The sequence below is a fragment of the Heteronotia binoei genome, chromosome 4 (assembly GCF_032191835.1).
Source record: "Heteronotia binoei isolate CCM8104 ecotype False Entrance Well chromosome 4, APGP_CSIRO_Hbin_v1, whole genome shotgun sequence".
NCBI lineage: Eukaryota > Metazoa > Chordata > Lepidosauria > Squamata > Gekkonidae > Heteronotia > Heteronotia binoei.
This window is the reverse complement of record NC_083226.1, coordinates 173,771,801-173,797,038: the sequence shown is the minus strand read 5'-3', so window position 1 is coordinate 173,797,038 and position 25,238 is coordinate 173,771,801.

The window sequence follows — 25,238 nt, the reverse complement described above, 5'->3', positions numbered from 1 at the left end:
GCTCTTTATAAATTTTATATCTCTGCTACCTAATCTTAAATAGGTACACACATGGCCCAGCCCGGCCCAGCTCAGCGAAACCTGGCATGGCCCAGCCCAACAAGGTGTCATTTATGTCAGATCCAGCCCTCATAACAAGTGAGTTTGACACCCTGGTCTAGATAGTTTCCCATGGATGATAGGCCTCAAGGCGTTGTCAACGGGCCTGGCTTCGCCTTGGAGCCATTTGGGATGTTTCAAGCTCAGAGATCAATCCATCCATTCAAAACCGACTTTGAGGAATTGGGACTTGGCCACTGTTCTGCATGCTCTGTGTCACAAATGACTGGGCCAACACAGGAAGGTATCTGGCTCTTAGGGCTTTATTCAAGAAATCCTCGCTACAGACCCTACCCCGTCTTATGCAGGTAGCCCAATGTTTCCTCCTTCAGCATTCTGGTCAGTTGCCTCTTGCTTATGCTCTCTGTGTGACTCACGTTTTCCCCATCTGCTTGCCCCAGAAGAAGATGGAGATGAAGATGAAGAAGAAGGAGGAGGAGGAGGAGGAGGAGAAGATCCACAACCCATGTACATTTATGAATTGGAGACAGGATAATAGAAAGTCTTTCTTTCTTTCTTTCTTTCTTTCTTTCTTTCTTTCTTTCTTTCTTTCTTTCTTTCTTTCTTTCTTTCTTTCTTTCTTTCTTTCTTTCTTTCTTTCCGTTCAAATGGATCTCTGACTTGGATAACCAGTCAAGGAAAGATGGTTCTTCAATATACATAGCTTATTCTTCTCCCTCCTGTCCTTTGTGCAAAGTGCGCTCTTCGGGTGGTGTGAATGGAAAAGACACAACTGACAAATGGGCCGGGAACAGCGGGCGGCCAGGTCTCTTCTGCTTATTACACCCTCAGATGCGCTTCTGGGCTTTGACGGAGCATCACAGCCTGTCTTCTCACCGCTCTGCTGGGAAAGATCGCAAGCTTCGTAAAAGCCCTCTGTCTGCCTTGTGAAGCTGCAGGTGAATCTCAGATTCTGCTGCAAAGCACACCATGTTCTTCATCCCCCTTCATCACCTGCCTTTTTAGAACTTGTGCCGCCGTGTCGGACATGAATGGAAGCTGGAGTCGTTTTTCAGAACGGCAAGCTCATGGATCGCTGTGAAAGGCGTCCAGCTAGTGATTGCACTGAGCTTCCATCTCCCCTTCTCCAAGAGGTGAGAAGGGGCAATTAAAACTAACCACCAGGGCCTGACAAGTGGCATTCAACAGCTGCTGTGCCTCTGCGTCAGACTCACAGCCGTCTGCCGCTCTAGGAGAGAAACGCTGAAGAGCATGGCCTGCGGAATACCAATGAGCTCCAGCTTCTCTGAACAAACCGACGGCGGGGAATAAAATATTAGCTACGAAGCTGCCCCGGATACGTAAAGTGACTCAAGCCAAAGCCAACCGCTGGTGACCTCATAGGGTTTCCAGGGCAAGAGATGAATAGAAGTGGTTTGCCATTGCCTGCGTCTGCGTAGTTCGGTTGCCAAGTCCCTCCGCCATTGCGGCGGGGGACGTTCTCTCTCGTGCGCAAAGCACACATGGCACGATGATGTCACCCAGAGTGACGTCATAACGCTGGGGATGTCACACCAGGGACTCTTAGGACTAGCAATAAAACTCTGGGGTATCATAGAGTTTTACCGTGAGTCCTGGAGCGCTGCTACATAGCAATAAAACTCTGTGGTTTCCCCACGAGTCCTAGATGTCGTGCCTTGCCGCGATAGGGTTAATGTTGGAAACAGTCATGATGCTGTGAAGGTATTTTCTATCGGTGCTACGAATGTATCCTCCCTCTCCCCGTTCCCAAGTTCCCATCCCATTAACAGTCCCATGAACAATATCTGTGCATTAAGCACGAGGCTGCAGACAGACACTGCCTTTCCCCAAAGCATCTCCCTTTCCTTCAGTGTGCGGACTCTTATTTGGGAGTACCAGGTTTGATTCCCCACTCCTCCACTTGCAGCTGCTGGAATGGCCTTGGGTCAGCTATAGCTATTACAGGAGTTGTCCTTGAAAGCGCAGCTGCTGTGAGAGCCCTCTCAGCCCCACCCACCTCGCAGGGTGTCTGTTGTGGAGGAGGAAGACAAATGAGATTATGAGTGGAGAGCGGAATATAAATCCAATCTCTTCTTCTTTTCTTCTTTTCTTTTTCTTCTCCTCTTCTTCTCCTCCTCTTCTTCTTCTCCTCTTCTTCTTCTTCTTCTCCTCTTCTTCTTCTCCTTCTCTCCTTTTCCTTCTCTCCTTCTTGTTCTCCTTCTCTCCTTCTCCTTCTCTCCTTCTCCTTCTCCCCTTCTTCTTCTTCTTCTTCTTCTTCTTCTTCTTCTTCTTCTTCTTCTTCTTCTTCTTCTTCTTCTTCTTCTTCTTCTTCGTGACAGCCCTTCAAAGACTTCAAGAGAGCAATCATGTCCTCCTTCAACCTCCTCTTCACCAGACTGAACATTTCCAAGTCATGGATCAGACAGTATCTGCTGTCCCATTTGTATTACGGTAAGTAGCATAATATACAGGAAGAATGCCATGAGCTCTCACGAAACATGTGAGCAGATCCTAAAACCAGCAGTTCTGAGAACATTTTCCTGAGATAAGCCTCATCAAACAGACTCGAGTAGGTTTCTGATTAGGTTTGCCCTCTGAGAAGTATTGCATATCTGAGCCGCATCTATTCCCAAATTACAATTACATCCATAATAAGAAGAGCAATTTTGTGCATTTAGAATTCAGCTCCTTTGTTTGCAAACGAGGCTATCCTACGTCCCATTAGCCAGCCAGTAACCTTGCTCTAAAGCAATATGTCCGTGAGAAGGCAAGCAAGACCTGCCATTCCGTAACCCTTCTCCCGCTTGTTTCTTTCAGTGAAAGAAAAAGTCATTGCATCCAAACACGCAGCTATGTCAGATATGGTTGCCAACCTCCAGGTGGTGACTGAAGATCTGCTGGAACATGCCCCCATTGGAAGTTAGAGCCCTGCCCAGTTCTTTACCATCTCGCATGGCTTGCAAGGTAGAGCGGTTCTGCCAGGCCTCTGTCTGAGGAAGTGGGCATCCATATTACATCAAATTGGCCGCATTTGCAGAAGCATGCTGAAATCTATGGAAAGTGTGCTGCAATATACCATCAGATGGCCCATTTGCAAGATGATTTACACCATGAGAACCAGTTATCTTCCTCCCTGACAACAGACACCCTGTGAGGTGGGTGGGGCTGAGAGAGCTCTCACAGTCGCTGCCCTTTTAAGGACAACTCCCACAAGAGCTATGGCTGACCCAAAGTCATTCAGGCAGCTGCAAGTGGAGGAGTGGGGAATCAAACCTGGTTCTTCCAGATAAGAGTCCTCACACTTAACCACTATACCAAACTGGCTCTCAAAATGTGGAGGTATTCTTTGTGGAGGCATCTCAAGATGTTAATAAACTACACTGTTTGCTCTGTTGGGTGCTTGGATATACCTAGGGTGACCATAATGTCTGAAGGCCAGCCAGGGACACGTTGGGGGGGGGGAAGGTAGGGGTGCGCGCGCGCCACCGGAAACAGGAAGTGACGGCACTTCCGGTGACGTCATGCCACCACAGGAAACAGGAAGTGACATCACTTCCTGTGACATCATTTCCCCGCGTCACCTGCCGGAAATGGGAAGTGACATCACTTCCTGTGACATCATTTCCCCCAAATGACATCATTTCCCCCAAATGCCACTGCCGGAAACAGGAAGTGACTTCACAGCACTTCCTGTGACATCCCCAAAAATCCCCCAAATATCACCGCCGGAAACAATTTTGTTCTGAAATCCTGTATATACTTCATCAGTATATGGGATAAGGCACTTTCTCAACTGTGCTGCATAATGCAGCCTCCCTCCCTCCCCCCTTCCTTCCTTCCTTCCTTCCTTCCTTCCTTCCTTCCTTCCTTCCTTCCTTCCTTCCTTCCTTCCTTCCCTCCCTCCCCCACCCCCCTTCCTTCCCTCCCTCCCTCCCCCTTCCTTCCTTCCTTCCTTCCTTCCTTCCTTCCTTCCTTCCTTCCTTCCTTCCTTCCTTCCTTCCTTCCTTCCTTCCTTCCTTCCTTCCTTCCTTCCTTCCTTCCTTCCTTCCTTCCTTCCTTCCTTCCTTCCCCTCCCCTCCCCTCCCCTTCCCTTCCCTTCCCTTCCCTTCCCTTCCCTCCCTCCTCCCTTCCTTCCCTCCTTATGTTCTTATGTGACACAGAGTGTTGGACTGGAGGGGCCACTGGCCTGATGCAACAGGGCTTCTCTTATATTTTTATGTGACACAGAGTGTTGGACTGGAGGGGCCACTGGCCTGATCCAACAGGGCTTCTGTTATGTTCTTATGTGACACAGAGTGTTGGACTGGAGGGGCCACTGGCCTGATCTAACAAGGCTTCTCTTATGTTCTTATGTGACCAGAGTGGTGGAGTGGATGAGCCATTGGTCTGATGCAACAGGGCTTCTCTTATATTTTTATGTGGCACAGAGTGTTGGACTGGAGGGGCCACTGGCCTGATCCAACAGGGCTTCTCTTATGTTCTTATGTGACACAGAGTGTTGGACTGGAGGGGCCACTGGCCTGATCTAACAGGGCTTCTCTTATGTTCTTATGTGACCAGAGTGGTGGAGTAGATGAGCCATTGGTCTGATGCAACAGGGCTTCTCTTATATTTTTATGTGGCACAGAGTGTTGGACTGGAGGGGCCATTGGTCTGATGCAACAGGGCTTCTCTTATATTTTTATGTGGCACAGAGTGTTGGACTGGAGGGGCCGCTGGCCTGATGCAACAGGGCTTCTCTTATATTCTTATGTTACACAGAGTGTTGGACTGGAGGGGCCACTGGCCTGATGCAACAGGGCTTCTCTTATGTTCTTATGTGACGCAGAGTGTTGGACTGGATGGGCCACTGGCCTGATCCAACAGGGCTTCTCTTATGTTCTTATGTGACAATACTGACTTTGGTGGACCCAAGCACTGATTCAGTGTAAGGGAGCTTTGTGTTTGTGACTGGAGTAGATAATACTGACTTTGGTGGACCCAAGCACTGATTCAGTGTAAGGGAGCTTTGTGTTTGTGTCTTCTGGTGCAATTTTGTTCTCAGATCCTGTATTTACTTCATCAGTATATGGGATAAGGCACTTTCTCAACTGTGCTGCATAATGCAGCCTATTTATTTTGTCCTGTTGGCTCTGTTGGCTCTGTCTGCGCCACCTTCATCACTTTCGGGGTGTGGATCCCCCAGTGGGGTGGTCTCGTGACTCCCTCCGCCGGCTGTTTCTGATAGCCCTGCGCCCCCTCTTTCATTTGATATGTGTCCCGTGCGGGTGCCACCCTCCCGCCGGGAGATGCCGCAAAATGAGCCCCCTTGAGGCTTATGGCGGCAGGGCTCAGGGGAAGCGAGCTAGACTGCTGTTCTTTTGAGGGGTCATAGAGTGTTTCGAGCCCGTCCCTGTGGCATCGGTCCCATCGTTGTGGGGCCCAGGGGGCCGGCGCAGTGGCACGCTGAAGCAGCCTGTCGGTCACTTCCGGGTTCCTGTCCTGCATCTCGACCTGTGTTATTAGTGACAGGCTGCTTCAGGGACCAGGGACCAGGGACCAGCGGAGGCCGCGGGGAGGCCTTCGCTGGTCGGCGCTGGTCCCGGAAGGCCTTCCAGAGGCTCTGGAAGGCCTTCCGGGACCAGCGCCGGGTGCTCCGCGGCCTCCCCGCGGCCTCCGCTGGTCCCTGGAGGCCCTCCAGAGACTCTGGAGGGCCTCCAGGGACCAGCGGAGGCCGCGGGGAGGCCTTCGCTGGTCGGCGCTGGTCCCGGAAGGCCTTCCAGAGGCTCTGGAAGGCCTTCCGGGACCAGCGCCGGGTGCTCCGCGGCCTCCCTGCGGCCTCCGCTGGTCCCTGGAGGCCCTCCAGAGACTCTGGAGGGCCTCCAGGGACCAGCGGAGGCCGCGGGGAGGCCTTCGCTGGTCGGCGCTGGTCCCGGAAGGCCTTCCAGAGGCTCTGGAAGGCCTTCCGGGACCAGCGCCGGGTGCTCCGCGGCGTCCCCCGCAGCCTCCGCTGGTCCCTGGAGGCCCTCCAGAGACTCTGGAGGGCCTCCAGGGACCAGCGGAGGCCGCGGGGAGGCCTTCGCTGGTCGGCGCTGGTCCCGGAAGGCCTTCCAGAGGCTCTGGAAGGCCTTCCGGGACCAGCGCCGGGTGCTCCGCGGCGTCCCCGCGGCCTCCGCTGGTCCCTGGAGGCCCTCCAGAGAATCTGGAGGGCCTCCAGGGACCAGCGGAGGCTGCGGGGAGGCCTTCGCTGGTCGGCGCTGGTCCCGGAAGGCCTTCCAGAGGCTCTGGAAGGTCTTCCGGGACCAGCGCCGGGTGCTCCGTGGCCTCCCCGCGGCCTCCGCTGGTCCCTGGAGGCCCTCCAGAGACTCTGGAGGGCCTCCAGGGACCAGCGGAGTCCGCGGGGAGGCCTTCGCTGGTCGGCGCTGGTCCCGGAAGGCCTTCCAGAGGCTCTGGAAGGCCTTCCGGGACCAGCGCCGGGTGCTCCGCGGCGTCCCTGTGCCCTCCGCTGGTCCCTGGAGGCCCTCCAGAGACTCTGGAGGGCCTCCAGGGACCAGCGGAGGCCGCGGGGAGGCCTTCGCTGGTCGGCGCTGGTCCCGGAAGGCCCTCCAGAGTCTCTGGAAGGCCTTCCGGGACCAGCGCCGGCTGCTCCGCGGCCTCTCCGCGGCCTCCGCTGGTCCCTGGAGGCCCTCCAGAGACTCTGGAGGGCTTCCAGCGACCAGCGGAGGCCGCGGAGAGGCGCGGGCGGGGAAGGCGGCGAGTGTGGGAGGGAGCGTCCCTGCGCGTGCGCAGGGGCCCTGCACAGGCGCAGGGACGCTCCCTCCCTCACTCGCCGCCTTCCCCGCCGGCGCCCGCGGCCCACCGCCTCCGGGGCTGGCTAAACCGGGACCTTTAATAGTCCCGGTATAGGCAGCCCGGGAGCCGGGATTGGGTGGCCAGAACCGGGAATGTCCCGGGAGACCGGGACGGTCTGGCCACCCTAGATATACCTTGTGTATTCTCTACGCCCTCATCAGATACAAGACTTTTCAGTCTGCCCTCCAAAAAAGTCATTTTCTTCAATGGAACCAATCTCTGTAGCTCAAATACTTTGGCCATCAAATGAGAAGGGAGCACTCCCTGGAGAAGACTCTTGAGAGTTCCTTGGCCTGCAAGAAGATCCAGTCAGTCAGTCCTAAGGGAAATCAACCCAGACTGTTCCCTGGAAGGTCAGATGCTGAAGCTGAAGCTCAAATACTGTGGCCACCAAATGAGAAGGGAGCACTCTCTGGAGACGATCCTGATGCTAGGATTGACAGAAGGCAAAAGAAGAAGGGGATGGCAAAAGATGAGATGGCCGAACAGCGTTACTGATGTAACAAACACGAATTTGAGCAGACTTCGGGAGATGGTGGAAGACAGGAGGGCCTGGCGTGACTTTGTCCATGGGGTCGCAAAGAGTCGGACTCGACTGTGCGGCTGAACAGCAGCAACAACAACAAACAATTGGAGAACTTGCTGAGAAATTTTGACTGTTGCACAACTGGAGAATTTGCTGAGAACTTTTGACTCCGGTACCATAGGAGCATTTACAATGGAACCATATGGAACTAATGAGAACGATATAAAATGAATGGACTGTATGGACTTTTTGGGGGATAGAGTTTACATTCGTTTCTTTATGAACTTGTGAATACTTATAATGGGGTCCAATGTTACGGCCTGTCCCATATTATGAGTGTTGTAAGTGAGAATTTGTAACAGTATTATTAGTATTTCAAGGTGTTAGTATTTCAAGGTATTAGTATTTCCTATTAGTATCAGTGGGAGAGCCAGTTTGGTGTAGTGGTTAAGTGTGCGGACTCTTATCTGGGAGAACCGGGTTTGATTCCCCACTCCTCCACTTGCACCTGCTGGAATGGCCTTGGGTCAGCCATAGCTCTGGCAGAGGTTGTCCTTGAAAGGGACGCTGCTGTGAGAGCCCTCTCCAGCCCCACCCACCTCACAGGGTGTCTGTTGTGGGGGAGGAAGGTAAAGGACATTGTGAGCCGCTCTGAGACTCTTCGGAGTGGAGGGCGGGATATAAATCCAATATCTTCTTCTTCTTCCTTTCAAGGTGTGTTTGTGTTATCGTGTAATGGCTGGTTAACCACGGAAATCTTGGGTTTTCCTCCTTGTCCTGTACCGTGATTCTCCGTTGTGGTTTCTCATGCCCACCTAGATAACGGCAACCCTTTCAGTATTCAAACTGCCATTAAATATTGCATGTGGAGCGAATCAGTACAACTCTAGTTGCGAATACACTTATTGAATATTTAGCTACAAAACTCTGTATGCAGGTTGAGGGTATATATTTGAGGCAGTCTTCACCCTCTTATCGTCTCTCTCTCTCTCTCTGTTTCTGAAAAGAGAGAGAGAAAAAAATAAGGGGTGTTTGATTGAAGGGAGGGAAGGAAGGGGGAGAGAGACGAAGAATACACACAGATACCTCCTTTCCTTCCATAAATATTCATGCGTTTCCTGGGTGCTTCCACCGTGACACTTGGTGGGGCTCGAACATAGAGTACATCGGCTTGTCTCTCCGCTCTAATGCATACAGATGAGAACTTCAAAGGCAGGCTGCTGGCGCAATGGGCGCGGGGCAGAGGCAATGCGCATTTCCCCCTCATCAAACACAGTGCCATACCTTGACGGTAGCCGTGCATTCAGCTGGTGGATAATGGAGCTGTTGTAAGGCACACGCTTTTCCACGTCGAACGGCTTCTGAAAAGCGGAGACTCCAGAGTGTCAGGGAAAGTCGGCTTTCTTAACATGATGATTTCCTTCTTGCTCCGCCGAGGTGTCATCTCATCCTCTACCCCATCAATCTCACCCCACGTTACCTTGTCTCCCTTTCATCCTTGCAGCCTGATCCGATGCCCATTTGCTCAGAGGTAAGGCCACATACCTGAAGGACTGTCTCTTCTAGTGTAATGAGTCTGGCATTCCATCTTTAACTGTGCAAACAAGGGCTGTTATTTCATCGCCTCTGATGCTAGAAAACAGACGACTTCCACATTAGGGTCGCCAGGTCTGGCTCAGGAGATATCTGGGGACTTTGGGGGTGGAGCCAGGAGCAAGGTTGTGAGAAGAAGAAGAAAAGGGCTGCAGATTTATACCCCGACCTTCCCTCTGAATCAGAGACTCAGAGCGGCTTATATGAACATATATGAACATATGAAGCTGCCTTACACTGAATCAGACCCTTGGTCCATCAAAGTCAATATTGTCTTCTCAGACTGGCAGTGGCCCTCCAGGGTCTCAAGCTGAGGTTTTTCACACCTATTTGCCTGGACCCTTTTTTGGAGATGCCAGGGATTGAACCTGGGACCTTCTGCTTCCCAAGCAGATGCTCTACCACTGAGCCACTGTCCCTCCCCTAAATTTCCTACATCTTCTCCCCCCACAACAGACACCCTGTGAGGTGGGTGGGGCTGAGGGGGCTCTCACAGCAGCTGCCCTTTCAAGGACAGAGACTCAGAGCGGCTTACAATCGCCTATATCTTCTCCCCCCACAACAGACACCCTGTGAGGTGGGTGGGGCTGAGAGGGCTCTCACAGCAGCTGTCCTTTCAAGGGCAACTCATGTGATAACTATGGCTAACCCAAAGCCATTCCAGCAGCTGTCAGTGGAGGAGTGGGGAATCAAACCTGGTTCTCCCAGATAAGAGTCTGCACACTTCACCACTACACCAAACCCCTGGAATTACAGAGAGGCATGATTGAACTCCAAAGGGAGTTCTGGCCAGGGGTAGAATTCTAGCAGGAGCTCCTTTGCATATTAGGCCACACCCCCTGATGTAGCCAATCCTCCAAGAGCTTACAAGGCTCTTTTTTGTAAGCTCTTGGAGGATTGGCTACATCAGGGAGTGTGTTGCCTCATATGCAAAAGAGCTCCTGCTAGGATTTCAACCCTGCCTGTAAGCTCTTGGAGGATTGGCTACATCAGGGGTGTGTGGCCTAATATACAAAGGAGCTCCTGCTAGAATCCCACCCCTGGTTCTAGTCATCACATTTAAAGGGAGGATGAGGACACTGTCTTTTGGGCACCTTCTTTGGTGGGGGGGTGGGGTCACAGAATTGGACTGCCTGGACCAATCTTTTAGAAACTTTTTTTAGGAGAGGCACCAGATGCTACGCTGTAAATCTGGTGCCTCTCTCCAGGAATCCTTTTGTAGAAAAAGAGGTGCCGGAGCTCATTAGCACAACTCATTTGCATCTGCCACACACACCCCCGACATCCCCGGAAGGTGGACTCGATTCTATCAGCTCAGCATCTACCATAAAATGCTTCTTGAATTAGAATTGTCATCATAAAACGTTCCTCCCGTCCTATTTTTTACATTACTTTTCCCTCTGCGGCCACAGCGGCCTGATGAAGATTTCCATCTGCCTGCTTTACAGGTTTCGGGTTATTTTCCCTTTTTTTGTGTGAGGGAAAATATTAGAGAGCTTGTCAAATCTTAGTCTTCAGCAAAATTCTCACAGGGGGGGTTGAGCAATGGAGCCTAGAAGCAAATATTTTTGTGGGGAGGGGGGGAAGAAAGAAAGAGCACAATAAGATTGAAGAGGTTCTGAAGCTCTGCTCCAGTGAGATCCTGCCCAAAATGAGGCCTACCTCTATCTAAAAAAAAAAAACCCTTAGAGCCCCAGATACCCAGGGATCAATTCTCTATTATACCTAGGGTTGCCAATCCCCAGGTGGGGGCAGGGGATCCCCCAGTTTGGAGGCCCTCCCCCACTTCAGGGTAATCAGAAAGCGGGGGAGGGAAATGTCTGCTGATTACTCCATTATTTCCAATAAAGACAGATTCTGTGGGTCTCTATCCTTCATAGATGTCCCTATCCTTCACTATTTCCAATGGAGGGAAGGCATTTAAACTGTGTGCAATCGCTGTGGTTCTGTGAGTAACTGGGGTTCTGGGAGACCTGCTGTTTGAGGCAGAGGCACCAAATTTTCAGCGTAGCATCCATTTCCTCCCCCCAGATTACCCTCCAAATTTCAAAAGATTGGACCAGGGGGTCCAATTCTATGAGCCCCCAAAGTAGGTGTCCCTATCCTTCATTATTTCCAATGGAGGGAAGGCATTTAAACGGTGTGCAATCGCTTTAAAGGTGATGGTCAGAACTCCCTTTGGAGTTAAATTATGCTTCGCTCCACCACCAATGTTTCCTGGCTCCACTCCCAAAGTCCCCAGATATTTCGGACTTGGCAACCCTATGGGAACCAGTCTCCATAGGGCATAATGGAGTGCCCAGCAGGCAATCAATCCCCCCCCCCCAGCTTTCTGAGAACCCTGAAGTGGGGGGAGGGCCTCCAAACGAAGGGATCCTCTGCCCCCAACTGGGGATTAGCAAAACTATGGGATCTTAGCGTACAGCTATGTAAATTAAAAAAAAAAACCCGCTAAGATACACCATAAATTTTAAACAACAAAACAGTGTAATGTAGAGGTCAGTGGTGTTCTGACAAAGCTTGCACGTAGAACTTCAAATAGACAAGGGCATGTAGCAAAAGGACATTCCCAGAAGACAGTTCAAAAACAGCCTTTCCAAGGAGTAATAATATGCCAGTATTTAGTTTGTGGAACTAAAAGAAGCCCTTCCAAAGACATCTTTTCTAGATAAAAGGGGTTCTTTTAGTTGTGGAACTTCTTTGGAAGGGCTTCTTAGCGGGTTTTTTTTATTTACCCAGCTGGGAATTGGCAACCCCATAAAATCCACATGTGTTCAACGCAGATAGGAAGTGGGGTTTTTTTCCCTGCGTTTTTCCACAGGATCCTGGTACACATACGTCCTTCCCAAGATTTTCCCCAGCTTCTCTCTCCCCCTTCTCAAATCCGCTCTGCTGCAAAGTTTTGGGGAAGGTCACAGTGAAGCCTGGATGGGTGTGGGGGGAGAAATCAGGTTTTCTCCAAAGATTGTCCTCCCAAAGGTGGGACTTGGAAATCTCCAGGAAATAAAGCTGATTTCCAGATGACAGAGATGAGTTCCCCGAGAGCAGGGCTTTTTTTTGGTAGCAGGAACTCCTTTGCATATTAGGCCACACACCTCTTGATGTAAAACGGTGAAATCAATAATGTTACGGTCACTGCTCCCAAGTGGTGCAATCTCTTTTACATCTCTCACCAAGTCTTGGGCATTACTTAGGACCAAATCCAGGATCGCCCCACCCCTGGTAGGTTCAGAGACCATCTGCTCCATAGCACAGTCATTGAGAGCATCTAGAAACTCAGTCTCTTTCTCTTGACCAGAACACATATTGACCTAATCAATCTGCGGGTAGTTAAAATCACCTATGATGACACAGTTTTTTACGTCTAGCCACTATCTTTAATCCTTCCATCATATTATAATCGTCCTCTTTCTTTTGATTTGGTGGGCGATAACAAACTCCCATAGTTGAATGAATGAATGAATGAATAGTTAATTTTCCTTTTGGGCCCTCTATTTCAACCCAAAGCATTTCTAGAAGGGAATCTAATTCTCTGACAGTCTTACTGGACCGCATGCCCTCTCTGACATACAGAGCCACCCCACCTCCAACCCTTCCCTCCCTATCCTTCCGATATAACTTATATCCAGGAATCACCTTGTCCCACTGATTCTCCTCATTCCACCAGGTTTCTGAAATTCCCACAATGTCTATGTTTTCTCCCAACACTAAACATTCTAACTCACCAATTTTACTTTGAACACTTCTAGCATTTGCATACAAACATCTATAATTTCCCAGGCAAGCTAGGCCCACCACCTTCCTCCTGCTGCCTCGAGACTCTGGCAGGCAGTCCATTCTGTTATTCACCATCTCAGTGGACAACTCTGATCCATTACCCAGTAGAAAAGTAACAGCTAACCCTTCATCTCTTTGAGAGGAGTCATTCTGAACCAGAGACATTTCATCTCCTGTTGGCTTTCCCCCAAGATCTAGGGGTCTTAGTGGATCATATGCTGAACATGAGTCAACAGTGTGATGCGGTGGCTAAAAAGGCAACAGTGTGATGCGGTGGCTAAAAAGGCAAATGCAATTTTGGGCTTTATCAAGAAGTATAGTGTCTAGATCACGTGATGTGATGGTATCACTTTACTCTGCTCTGGTAAAACCTCACCTGGAGTATTGTGTTCAGTTTTAGGCACCACATTTTAAGAAGGATATAGACAAGCTGGAATGGGTCCAGAAGAGGGCAAGGAAGATGGTGAGGGGTCTGGAGACCAAGTCCTATGAGGAAAGGTTGAAGGAGCTGGGCATGTTTAGCCTGCAGAGGAGGCGGCTGAGAGGTGATAGGATCACCATCTTCAAGTACTTGAAGGGCTGTCAAATAAAGGATGGTATGGAATTGTTTTCTGTGGCCCCAGAAGGTAGGACCAGAACCGATGCGTTGAAATTAAATCAAAAGAGTTTCCGGCTCAACATTAGGAAGAACTTCCTGACGGTTAGAGTGATTCCTCAGTGGAACAGGCTTCCCCGGGAGGTGGTGGGCTCTCCTTCCTTGGAGGTTTATCAGCAGAGGCTAGATGGCCATCTGACAGCAATGCAGATCCTGTGAATTTAGGGGGAGTTGTTTGTGAGTTTCCTGCATTGTTCAGGGGGTTGGACTAGATGACCCTAGAGGTCCCTTCCAACTCTATGATTCTATGAAATCTATATAGCTACACTGTTAGCAAACAAACCTGGTGCAGAGTATCAAATATCACCATCAAAAGTCGCTTAGTAATGGCACACAAACCATATTGCAACCCTTTACACAAGAGCTAGAGCATGATGCAATCACACACCTGCATAACGTTACCATAGCTACAGAGGAGAAGGATAATACGGTCACATCCATCACTTACATTGTATTTTTCTTAAGAGGAAAGGAAAGAAATCAAAGAATAGAGGAGGAAACTTATCAAAGACAGCATGTTCAACTTGCTTCTTCATTTAATCCCATGGGAGCTAACGTAGAAGATGATGTATCCAGAACATTTCTCTTCTGCAAAGAACTTTGAGAAGATGTGAAGATACAGATTGTACTACTTCAGTGACCCAGAATCTCAGCTGTTTTTCAGCGTGGCTAATTTCCATATAATGATTTATAAGTAGAACACTCATTTTTAGTCTAATACAGCTTCTGTGTTCCCAGATTCTTACTTTAACAGGTCTTGTTGCTATTCCCATATATAATAATTTACAAAGACATTGAACACAATATATTACTCCTCTAGAGTCACAATTGCAAAATGGATCAATGTAGAATGTTCTAGTGTTAAATGAGTTTTGAAAGGATCTTTTGGTTACAGCTAGAGATGTAAAATTTCTGGAAATTTTGAAGCTCGGAAACACTCCCCCCCCCAATTTTTTTTCCGTTCCCCCCCTGAAAAAAACAGACATTTCTGGAACAATTTAAAAAAAAATGCTACATCAGCACTTCTTTTTTCTTTTCCAGATTGAAAGTTACTTTAGGGACATAAAATATGACTGGACAATTTTACTTGGCATGAAATTATCACAACTAGCATATTAAAAATGTAGTGTCTCCAAACAATTCTTACAAACAGAATTTACTTTTAAAATGATATTTATTTGTAATTGTAACAAATGGAGCAACAGTCTCCTGAACTGTTTATAATTTACGTGGAACAGCCAAAAATCCTCTACAAAACAATTTTTTTTAAAAAATCCAGAAGTAACAACTATTCATATTTCCCTCCACAGTATTAAATAAAAATAAAATACACATCCTCATAAAAAAGAAGTGGAGAGGGGGGAAGTGTATAGAAGGAAGTGTTGGACTAAGTTTCAATGACCTAGGACTTTCTTGTCCTCAGCGCACAGAAATTAGAATAATCTGATACCATACATATTTTTTTAGAAATGATTTGGAAAATATTTGAAAACCTTGTCTTAAAACATTTTATTCATCATGTTAAAATAAAAAGTTCCATTATCATTTTCTTTTCTTTTCTTTATTTTTTCCAATTTTTTTTTTGGAAAGAAGAAGAAGATGATATTGAATTTATATCCCACCCTCCACTCCAAAGAGTCTCAGAGCGGCTCACAATCTCCTTTACCTTCCTCCCCCACAACAGACACCCTGTGAGGTAGATGAAGATATTGGATTTATATCCCGCCCTCCACTCCGAAGAGTCTCAGAGCGGCTCACAATCTCCTTTCCCTTCCTCCCCCACAACAGACACCCTGTGAGGTGGGTGGGGCTGAGAGGGCTCACACAGCAGCTGCCCTTTCACGGACAACCTCTGCCAGAGCTATGGCTGACCCAAGGCCATGCTAGCAGGTGCAAGTGGAGGAGTGAGGAATCAAACCCAGTTCTCCCAGATAAGAGTCTGCACCCTTAACCACTACACCAAAAAAACAAAAAAGGCTTCAGGAAAAAAAATGGGGGGGGGGGAAAGATTTTTTTCACTGAATTTTTCTGTCCCCCCCCCCCCCCGGGCCTTCACATCTCTAGTTACAGCACAGACACATACAGAGCAGTGAGCACATGGGAAAGAAAAACCTTTTAGTATTTGACTACCCCCCATACAGCTACTGTTCTTTATCTCTGGAAGTCTGCTTTTAACTAGGATATCTCTAAGGTTTTGGACTCGTTTAGCAGTGAATAAAGCAGGGTTCTGGCATTTGGGGATATTAGATATACGAAAGAACCCCCTCAGGTAAGCTCCTTCATTGGCATATCACAGTCCAGGAAGCTCCCACAAGATAATGACTCAGCCCTACCCCATCTGCCTGAGTTGATATAAATTACCTGCCTACCATCTTCTTCTCAATTTGACCCAGAGAGAACTCCAGTTTTCTGGGTCACACCTCTGAAGATGCCAGTCACAGTTGCTGGTGAAATGTCAGGTCTCACAATACCAAGACCACGGCCACACAGCCTGGGAAATCTGCAACAACCATTCAGCCTCTGTTTAAAAACCTCCAGCGAAGGAGAGCCCACCACCTCTGGAGGAAGCCTGTTCCACTGAAGAATTGCTCTGACTGTCAGGAAGTTCTTCCTAATGTTGAGAAGAACAACGTAAGCTGCTTTCAGTCCCCTTTGGGGAGATAGGTGGGATCTAAATAAAGTAAATGTCGAGTCAGTGTACGACTGCAATAAAAAAAGGCCAACACCATGCACTATGCTACCTTTCCTTAAAATCAATTCTTCAAATATTTCAGTATTCAATCATCTGATGTTCGGGATTTAATGTTCAGGCATTCCGATATCAATTAATTACCTGTATATGCCAACCGGAAGAGGGCTGTTTTGCAGGCCCTGCAGAACTGTTCAAGGTTCCGCAGGGCCCTCACCTCCTCCGGGAGCTGGTTCCACCAACAGGGAGCTGCAATCGAAAAGGCCCCGTCTCTGGTCGCTTTCAGACGGGCTTCCTTTGGCCCAGGGATTATAAGGAGGTTCTGAGACCCCGATCGCAGCACTATCTGGGGAACATGTGGGGAGAGACGGTCCCTAAGGTAGGCAGGTCCCAGGCCATAAAGGGCTGATTCATTCATGGAATTCACTGCCGTAGGAGGTGGTGACAGCTGCCAGCATAGCCAGCTTCAAGAGGGGATTGGATAAACATATGAAGCAGTGGTCCGTCAGTGGCTATTAGCCACAGCATATTGATGGAACTCTCTGTCTGGGGCAAGTGATGCTCTGTATTCTTGGTGCTTCGGAGGGGGCAACAGTGGGAGGGCTTCTTGACAGTGTGCGTGGGAAGTTCTTCGGTTTGAGTACCCTGATAAGTGCAGCTGCAGCTGCTGTGCTAAAAAGACAAACTCCAAACAGCCGTTTAAACAGATATATTTGGGTAAAGGCGGTAGAGGCAGTTATAGGCAGTCCAAAGGTTCATACACAGTTAGTCAGTCCAGTCAAGGCAACAGCACAGAATCAGTATCCAGTAGAGTAGTCAACATACCAGTCCATACATCAATCCTTATCCAGTTCTTATCCAATCCTTCAGAGTAACAGTCTGATATTGCTCCTCTCTCACACACCGCTCTCCTCTCCTCGTATCACCCACAGTGGCTGAGAGTTAGACCTCTGCTATTATAGTACAGCTAACCAATCACAATCATTGATTAGTAAACTAGCTGCACATGCTACTCTCGTGACATGCATTATCCTGTATAGCTGGAGTTACATAACTATTAGTCAGCATTTTTCTCTCTTAAAGAACCCAATGCTGTCACTTCTTGTGTCCTCCTGGCCCCACTGGTGGACTTTCTGATGGCACCTGGTTTTTTTGGCCACTGTCTGACACAGAGTGTTGGACTGGATGGGCCATTGGTCTGATCCAGCATGGACTCTCATGTTCTTAAATAACACAAAAATAACTAAGAATCCAGTCGATATGTCTGGACCATTTCTCAGATTCCCTGCGGCATACCACTTCTTTCTTTTGCTGGCGTTTGGCCTCTCCAAAGAAGAAGAAGATATTGGATTTATAGCCCTCCCTCCACTCCAAAGAGTCTCAGAGCAGCTCACAATCTCCTTTACCTTCCTCCCTCACAACAGACACCCTGTGAAGTGGGTGGAGCTGGAGAGGGCTCTCACAGAAGCTGCCCTTTCAAGGACAACCCCTGCCAGAGCTATGGCTGACCCAAGGCCATTCCAGCAGGTGCAAGTGGAGGAGTGGGGAATCAAACCTGGTTCTCCCAGATAAGAGTCTGCACACTTAACCACTACACCAAACTGGCTGAAAGGTGAGTTTGCTGTCCTCATTTCAATGAACCCCCTGAAGCCAGCCGGATTGCATTTGTGTCTAATTTGTGGGGGCTCTCCGATAGGACACTCTCACTGTGTTATATTGTTCTATTACTTTGCAAAGTGCAGCAGGGCTGTATGGGAATCCTGCTTAAATGATTTGTTAATATTGCGAGCAGACAAGGAAATGGGAGAAAGGGAACCTTTTGCCAGCCTTGGAACGCCATAAATCCTGTAACATCCAGGAGAGATAAAGCGTTGCTGCGCCAAGCATTTTGAAAAGGGCAGGGGGAAGTTTATGGCGTAAACACTGCCGAGGCCTCCCTACATTTTAAACAACATCAAAAGTTTGAAAATGCCACATTTAAAAAAACCACCACATTTTAAAAAGAAAGAAAGAAAGAAAAGGAAAGCCAGTTTGGTGCAGTGGTGAAGTGTGCGGACTCTTATCCGGGAGAACCGGGTTTGATTCCCCACTCCTCCACTTGCATCTGCGAGCATGGCCTTGGGTCAGCCATAGCTCTGGCAGAGGTTGTCCTTGAAAGGACAGCTGCTGTGAGAGCCCTCTCCAGCCCCACCCACCTCACAGGGTCTGTTGTGAGGGAGGAAGGGAAAGGAGATTGTGAGCCGCTCTGAGACTCTTCGGAGTGGAGGGTGGGATATAAATCCAATATCTTCTTCTACCTCACAGGGTGTCTGTTGTGGGGGAGGAAGGGAAAGGAGATTGTGAGCCGCTCTGAGACTCTTCGGAGTGGAGGGCGGGATATAAATCCAATATCTTCATCTACCTCACAGGGTGTCTGTTGTGGGGGAGGAAGGTAAAGGAGATTGTGAGCCGCTCTGAGACTCTTCGGAGTGGAGGGAGGGATATAAATCCAATATCTTCTTCTACCTCACAGGGTGTCTGTTGTGGGGGAGGAAGGGAAAGGAGATTGTGAGCCGCTCTGAGACTCTTCGGAGTGGAGGGCGGGATATAAATCCAATATCTTCATCTACCACACAGGGTGTCTGTTGTGGGGGAGGAAGGTAGAGGAGATTGTGAGCCGCTCTGAGACTCTTCGGAGTGGAGGGAGGGATATAAATCCAATATCTTCTTCTACCTCACAGGGTGTCTGTTGTGGGGGAGGAAGGGAAAGGAGATTGTGAGCCGCTCTGAGACTCTTCGGAGTGGAGGGAGGGATATAAATCCAATATCTTCTTCTACCTCACAGGGTGTCTGTTGTGGGGGAGGAAGGGAAAGGAGATTGTGAGCCGCTCTGAGACTCTTTGGAGTGGAGGGCAGGATATAAATGCAATATCTTCATCTACCTCACAGGGTGTCTGTTGTGGGGGAGGAAGGTAAAGGAGATTGTGAGCCACTCTGAGACTCTTCGGAGTGGAGGGCGGGATATAAATCCAATATCTTCATCTACCTCACAGGGTGTCTGTTGTGGGGGAGGAAGGGAAAGGAGATTGTGAGCCGCTCTGAGACTCTTCGGAGTGGAGGGCGGGATATAAATCCAATATCTTCATCTACCTCACAGGGTGTCTGTTGTGGGGGAGGAAGGGAAAGGAGATTGTGAGCCGCTCTGAGACTCTTTGGAGTGGAGGGCAGGATATAAATCCAATATCTTCATCTACCTCACAGGGTGCCTGTTGTGGGGGAGGAAGGTAAAGGAGATTGTGAGCTGCTCTGAAACTCTCCGGAGGGGAGGGCGGGATAGAAATCCAATATCTTCTTCTTCTTCAAAAAACAACAACAACGCTACTGCATTCAGACCCCTGGGATTTGACCTGTCACTCAGACCTTTTCTTTTCAATGTAAACCTCAAATATTTCGTTAACTGAGGACAACAGCCCCCCAAACCTAGTACACACCTCCGTGGGTGAAAAGAAAACCACAGATCAAACAGCATATCGAGCACTTTGCTTTTTCCACAGACACAATGCTTCTCTGTGGAAACTATTGGCAGACTTTCAGCTGCCGGTCATACTTGAGCTATGCAGATGTTCAAAGGCTTTCTTTACAAAAAGAATTCTTAACCTTTGCTAGAGAGGGGTAAGGTAATCAGGTGCAACATCAAAGCTTTCTTGAAGAAGAGAAATTGTAGATTTATACCCTGCCCTTCTCTCTGAATCAGAGACTCAGAGTGGCTTACAATCTCCTTTATCTTCTTCCCCCCACAACAGACACCCTGTGAGGTAGATGAAGATATTGGATTTATATCCCTCCCTCCACTCTGAAGAGTCTCAGAGCGGCTCAGAATCTCCTTTCCCTTCCTCCCCCACAACAGACACCCTGTGAGGTGGGTGGGGCTGGAGAGGGCTCTCCCAGCAGCTGCCCTTTCAAGGACAACCTCTGTGAGAACTATGGCTGACCTAAGGCCATTCCAGCAGCTGCAAGTGGAGGCGTGGGGAATCAAACTCGGTACTCCCAGGTAAGAGTCTGCACACTTCACCACTACACCAAACTGGCTCTTGAATCTTGAACCCAATGGAAAGGTGGGGTATAAATATATTAACAAACAAACCAACAAACAAATATTCAATTAAACAATCTCCTGGATAACACCTCCAATCCATAAGTGCTATCCATAACTGTTAATATTTAAAATTCTGAATTACAAGTGGAAAGGGCTCAACCAGGGCTGGCTCTAGATCAGGGGTGTCGAACTCATTTGTTATGAGGGCCAGATCTGAGATAAATGAGACCTTGTTGGGCCAGGCCATGTTGGGTTGGGCCAAGCCATATCAGGCTGGGCCGGACCATGTGTGTACCTTTTTAAGATTAAGTAGCAGAGATATAAATTTTATCAAGGGGTGCGGTCACACGTCACATTAAAAGCGGGTGTGCAGCACTCAAATTTGAACCGCTCAATACTGATTCGATGCAGGGTCGTTCAGATGAGCATCCAAGAATGCGACTCATTCTGTTGTTGAGCGTTCAGACATCCGATACTATCACGCTCTTTTTTTGGAGCATGCGTGATCAGATGGTGATTTCTGGGAGAGGGGGTCCATTGAACATGCGCCCAGCTGTTTGGAGTTGGGAAATCAAACGTTGCTTCAGAGGCAGGGGGGAAGGGGGAAAGTTGCCGGAATTAACATGGCCGATTCAAACCAAGGAACTGCCAGGGATTACTTTCCTAGAAATTGGCAGTGACAATGATATCTGGAAAGCCTCCACATTGAAAAAAAAGATTTTTTTTTTCTGTCTGAATAGTGGGATAACGTTCCCCCCCCCTCCCCCGATCCTGTGGTGATTGGAGAAGCAGAAGCGTCACCTCAGATTCCCGGATGATCTGGCAATGCGCATGTCTGTTGAGGCTTTTTTTTTTTTAAAAAAGGTGGGGGGGCGGTAAACATTCCAAGGGGCAGCATCGCGCATGAGCTGTCGAAACAGAAAAAAGCCGATCTTGTGCCGCTGTTTTGAAAAAGGGCCGGACTTTCTGCGCTGTCAAATTAATGCGGCACTGATCCGCAGCGAGTCGGATTGACCCTGGATGACGCTCGATTGCCAGATGTGGATTTGTGGACGAACATATTTAATCCGTCAGTGAGACGGAGCTGTGTCACCGCTAATGGTACGTGTGACTGCACCCAAGAACACAGACAAACACAAATATACTTAAAAAAAAATTAAAACATGTTTAAAACATTAGCACTCATTGGTCTTAAAGATGCTTTCTTTGTATTTTTCCCATGGGATCCAGGGAATGGGACAAAGGAAGCTCTGGCTCTTTCCTTGCTTCTCCAGGGGACTGGGGGAGGGAGGCTCGGCCAATAGAAGGAAAAGAGGCTTGGCTCAGTAGCTCTGCTGTGCAATTGAGAGAGCCTGGCAAAGCAAGCTCTGCCTCCCCCCCTTCCTCCCCAAGGGAGAAGCCTCAGCCAGTGGAGAAAATAGAGGTTTTGCTCTGTAGCTGCTGTGCAACCGAGCAAGTCTTGCAAAGCAAACTGTTATGCAGGAGGAGGCGAGAGAGAGGGAGAAGGAAGCAGATGACAACCAGTTGCGTGGGGGGCCTGATAGCACCCCTCCGAGGGCCTGATTCAGCCCCTGAACTGTATGTTTGACACCGCTGCTCTAGATAGTCTGACATCCCAGGCAAGGCAAACTACTGGAACCGCCCCCCCCCCCCGCACTGATAATGTCACCAAGTCACATGGGGGCACCCAATTCGGTGCCCTTAGAAGGCTGGCGCTCTAGACAGCTGCCTAGTTTGCCTAGTGGCAGAGCCGGCTCCGGGTCTAACATACCCACAGTCCTCCTTTTGCAGTGCCAGGGGAAGGAGGGGAAGGCAGCTGAAGGTAGCCTTCGTTGGGCTGCCTAAGAGAAAGTAGAGGTGCCAGCTAGAGGTGCCAGGTCTGACTCAAGAAATATCTGGGGGCTTTGGGGATGGAGCTAGGAGCAAGGGTGTGGCAAGCATGCTTGAACTCCAAAGGGAATTCTGGCCAACGCGTTTAATAACAACAACAACAACAATAGTAATAATTATGAATTTTTATTTATACCCCGCCCTCCCCACCGAAGCAGGCTCAGGGCGGCTCACAGGACATGGGGGGTCACACCATGATATAACAATAAATACAACATAACCATTAACATACATTTCCCCAAAACAGCGATTAGATTAAAATTTAAAACTTAAATTACAGTAGAAATGAATGGTGCTACCTCCTTAATGTACATGCAAACGCAGCTTATTGACGCGATGGCTCCATCTTAATATGCCAGCTGGGAAAAGGATGGTTTTGCAAGCCCCACAGAGCTGATTAAGGTCCCGTTTAAAAGGGACTTCGTGCTCTGGAGGACTGTTTTTTTAAGACAGAGGCGCCAAATTTTCCTCATAGCATCCCCTACCTCTCCCCAAAACACTCTCCAAGTTTCAAAAGGATTGGACTAGGGGGGTCTAATTCCATGAGCCCCAAAAGAAGGTGGTCCTATCCTTTATTATTTCCTATGGAAGGAAGGCATTTAGAAGGTGTGCGGTCCCTTTTAAATGTGATGGCCAGAACTCCCCTTAGAGTTCAATTACACTTGTTACAACCTGGCTCCTGATTCCACCCCCAAAGTCTCCTGGCTCCACCCCCCAAAGTCTCCTGGCTCCACCCCCCAAAGCCTCCTGATTCCACCCCAAAGTCTCCTGGCTCCACCCCCAAAGTCTCCTGGCTCCACCCCCAAAGTCTCCTGGCTCCACCCCCAAAGTCTCCTGGCTCCACCCCCAAAGTATCCTGATCCCACCCCAAAGTCTCCCGATCCCACCCCCAAAGTCTCCCGGCTCCACCCCCAAAGTCTCCCGGCTCCACCCCCAAAGTCTCCCGGTTCCACCCCAAAGTCTCCTGGCTCCACCCCCAAAGTCTCCTGGCTCCACCCCCAAAGTCCCCAGATATTTCTTGAATAGTTAATCAGGGTTGGTACTTGGATGGGAGACCATGAAGGAAGGCTCTAAAGAGAAAGCCGCAGACCACCTCCGCTTCTCACTCACCTTGAAATCCCCTCGCTGGGGTTGCCGTAAGTCAGCTGTGACATTACTGCATTTTGCATCCACAAAGACTTCCGGAGTCGTTTGGGTAAGAACAAAGAACTGAGAAACCAGTGAAACACCGAAAATGTATCATGGACCGTGCAAAATCACGAGCATTGCTAGTAAAAGGTCAAGGTAGTCCCCTGTGCAAGCACCAGTCGTTTCCGACTCTGGGGTGACGTCGCATCACGACGTTTTCACGGCAGACTTTTTACGGGGTGGTTTGCCATTGCCTTCCCCAGTCAGCTACACCCCCCCGCCCCAGCAAGCTGGTAAGACCTCACCTGGAGTATTGTGTTCAGTTTTGGGCACTACAATTCAAGAAGGATATAGACAAGCTGGAATGGGTCCAGAGGAGGCCGATGAAGATGGTGAGGGGTCTGGAGACCAAGTCCTATGAAGAAAGGTTGAGGGAGCTGGGCATGTTTATCCTGGAGAGGAGGCGGCTGAGAGGTGATAGGATCACCATCTTCAAGTACTTGAAGGGCTGCCCTCTAGAGGATGGTGTAGAATTGTTTTCTGTGGCCCCAGAAGGTCGGACCAGAGCCAGTGGGTTGAAATTAAATCAAAAGAGTTTCCGGCTCAACATTAGGAAGAACTTTCTGACTGTTGAACATATATATGAAGCTGCCTTATTCTGGATCAGACCCTTGGTCCATCAAAGTCAGTATTGTCTTCTCAGACTGTTAGAGCGGTTCCTCAGTGGAACAGGCTCCCTTGGGAGGGGGTGGGCTCTCCTTCCTTGGAGGTTTTTAAACAGAGGCTAGATGGCCACCTGACAGCAATGAAGATCCTGTGAATTTTGGGGGAGGTATTTCTGAGCTTCCTGCATTGCGCAGGGGGTTGGACTAGATGACCCTGGAAGTCCCTTCCAACTCTATGATTCCTTTTACTGACCTCGGAAGGATGGCAGGCTGAGTTAACCTCGAGCTGGCTATCTGAACTCAGCTTCCCCTGGGATCGAACTCAGGTCATGAGCAGAGCTTTGGACAGCATTACTGCAGCTTTACCACTCTGCGCCACAGGGCTGCATGGAGCATTGCTAAGGAAAACCCAATTAGTAATAGGATGAATCTTGTCACAGGCTGGGGCCGGGTCAGGCGAAGCCCAGGGGCAGTCCAAGGCCGGTAGCTGGTGAGCAAAGAGGGTCCGATGCGCCAAAGCCAAATCACAGTCCAGGTATCGCAGGTCAGGGGTTCAGAAGCCGAAGTCAGGGGTCCAGAAGTCAAGCCAAAGTCAGGGGGTCCAGAAGCCAAAGTCAGACGCTGAAGTGGATGCTAGAACGTCAGGTAAGTGACTAGTTGCTTCCACAAAGCCTTCTCCCAAAGCCCACCGCTATATAGCCCTCTGCTGTCTGTTGCTCATTGGGGCTAAGTGCTGACTCAGAGGGCAGCCAGGATCCTGCTAAGACTCGCGCATCATTACTCCTAGAAGAGCCAAGATCCTTTCAAAACTCAGGGCTCAGGGAGCATCCTGCTCGTGAGCGTGCCGCCCTCCTTCGATCCCTGAGGTCCTGGAGAAGGCGGTCACGCACCCGAGCCACCAGAGAGGGCGAAGCAGGGGGGCTTGGTTCTTCTCCCGCAGGGGGCAGGGGCACTGGTGCAGGTGGCCAGGGCACTGGTGCAGGTGGCAGGGGCACAGTTTCTCCTGCAGGCTCGGCTTCTTCCGCAGGGTCCCCAGCACCCATGACAAATCTAGAGGGGGTTGCGTATGGCGACCTTTGAAGCTCTGTTTTCCACAGTACCTCTTGCTTGCGATCCATTTTCGAGCTGTTCTTTCGTGACCGATGGCTCAACCCCGATGCCTCCTTGTTCTCCGAAACACTTAAGCATTTGCTTATTAGCTAAGTTATTGCTCTTCGCGTTCTTTGCAGCGCCTCTTAATGTTCCTTTTTGTGTCGGTAAAGGATACAAATCTCCTTATTAACATCAGGCAGGATAGAAACATCCCTTAATATGCCCGGCTCATCCAAGTGGTGCATCCTTATGGAAGT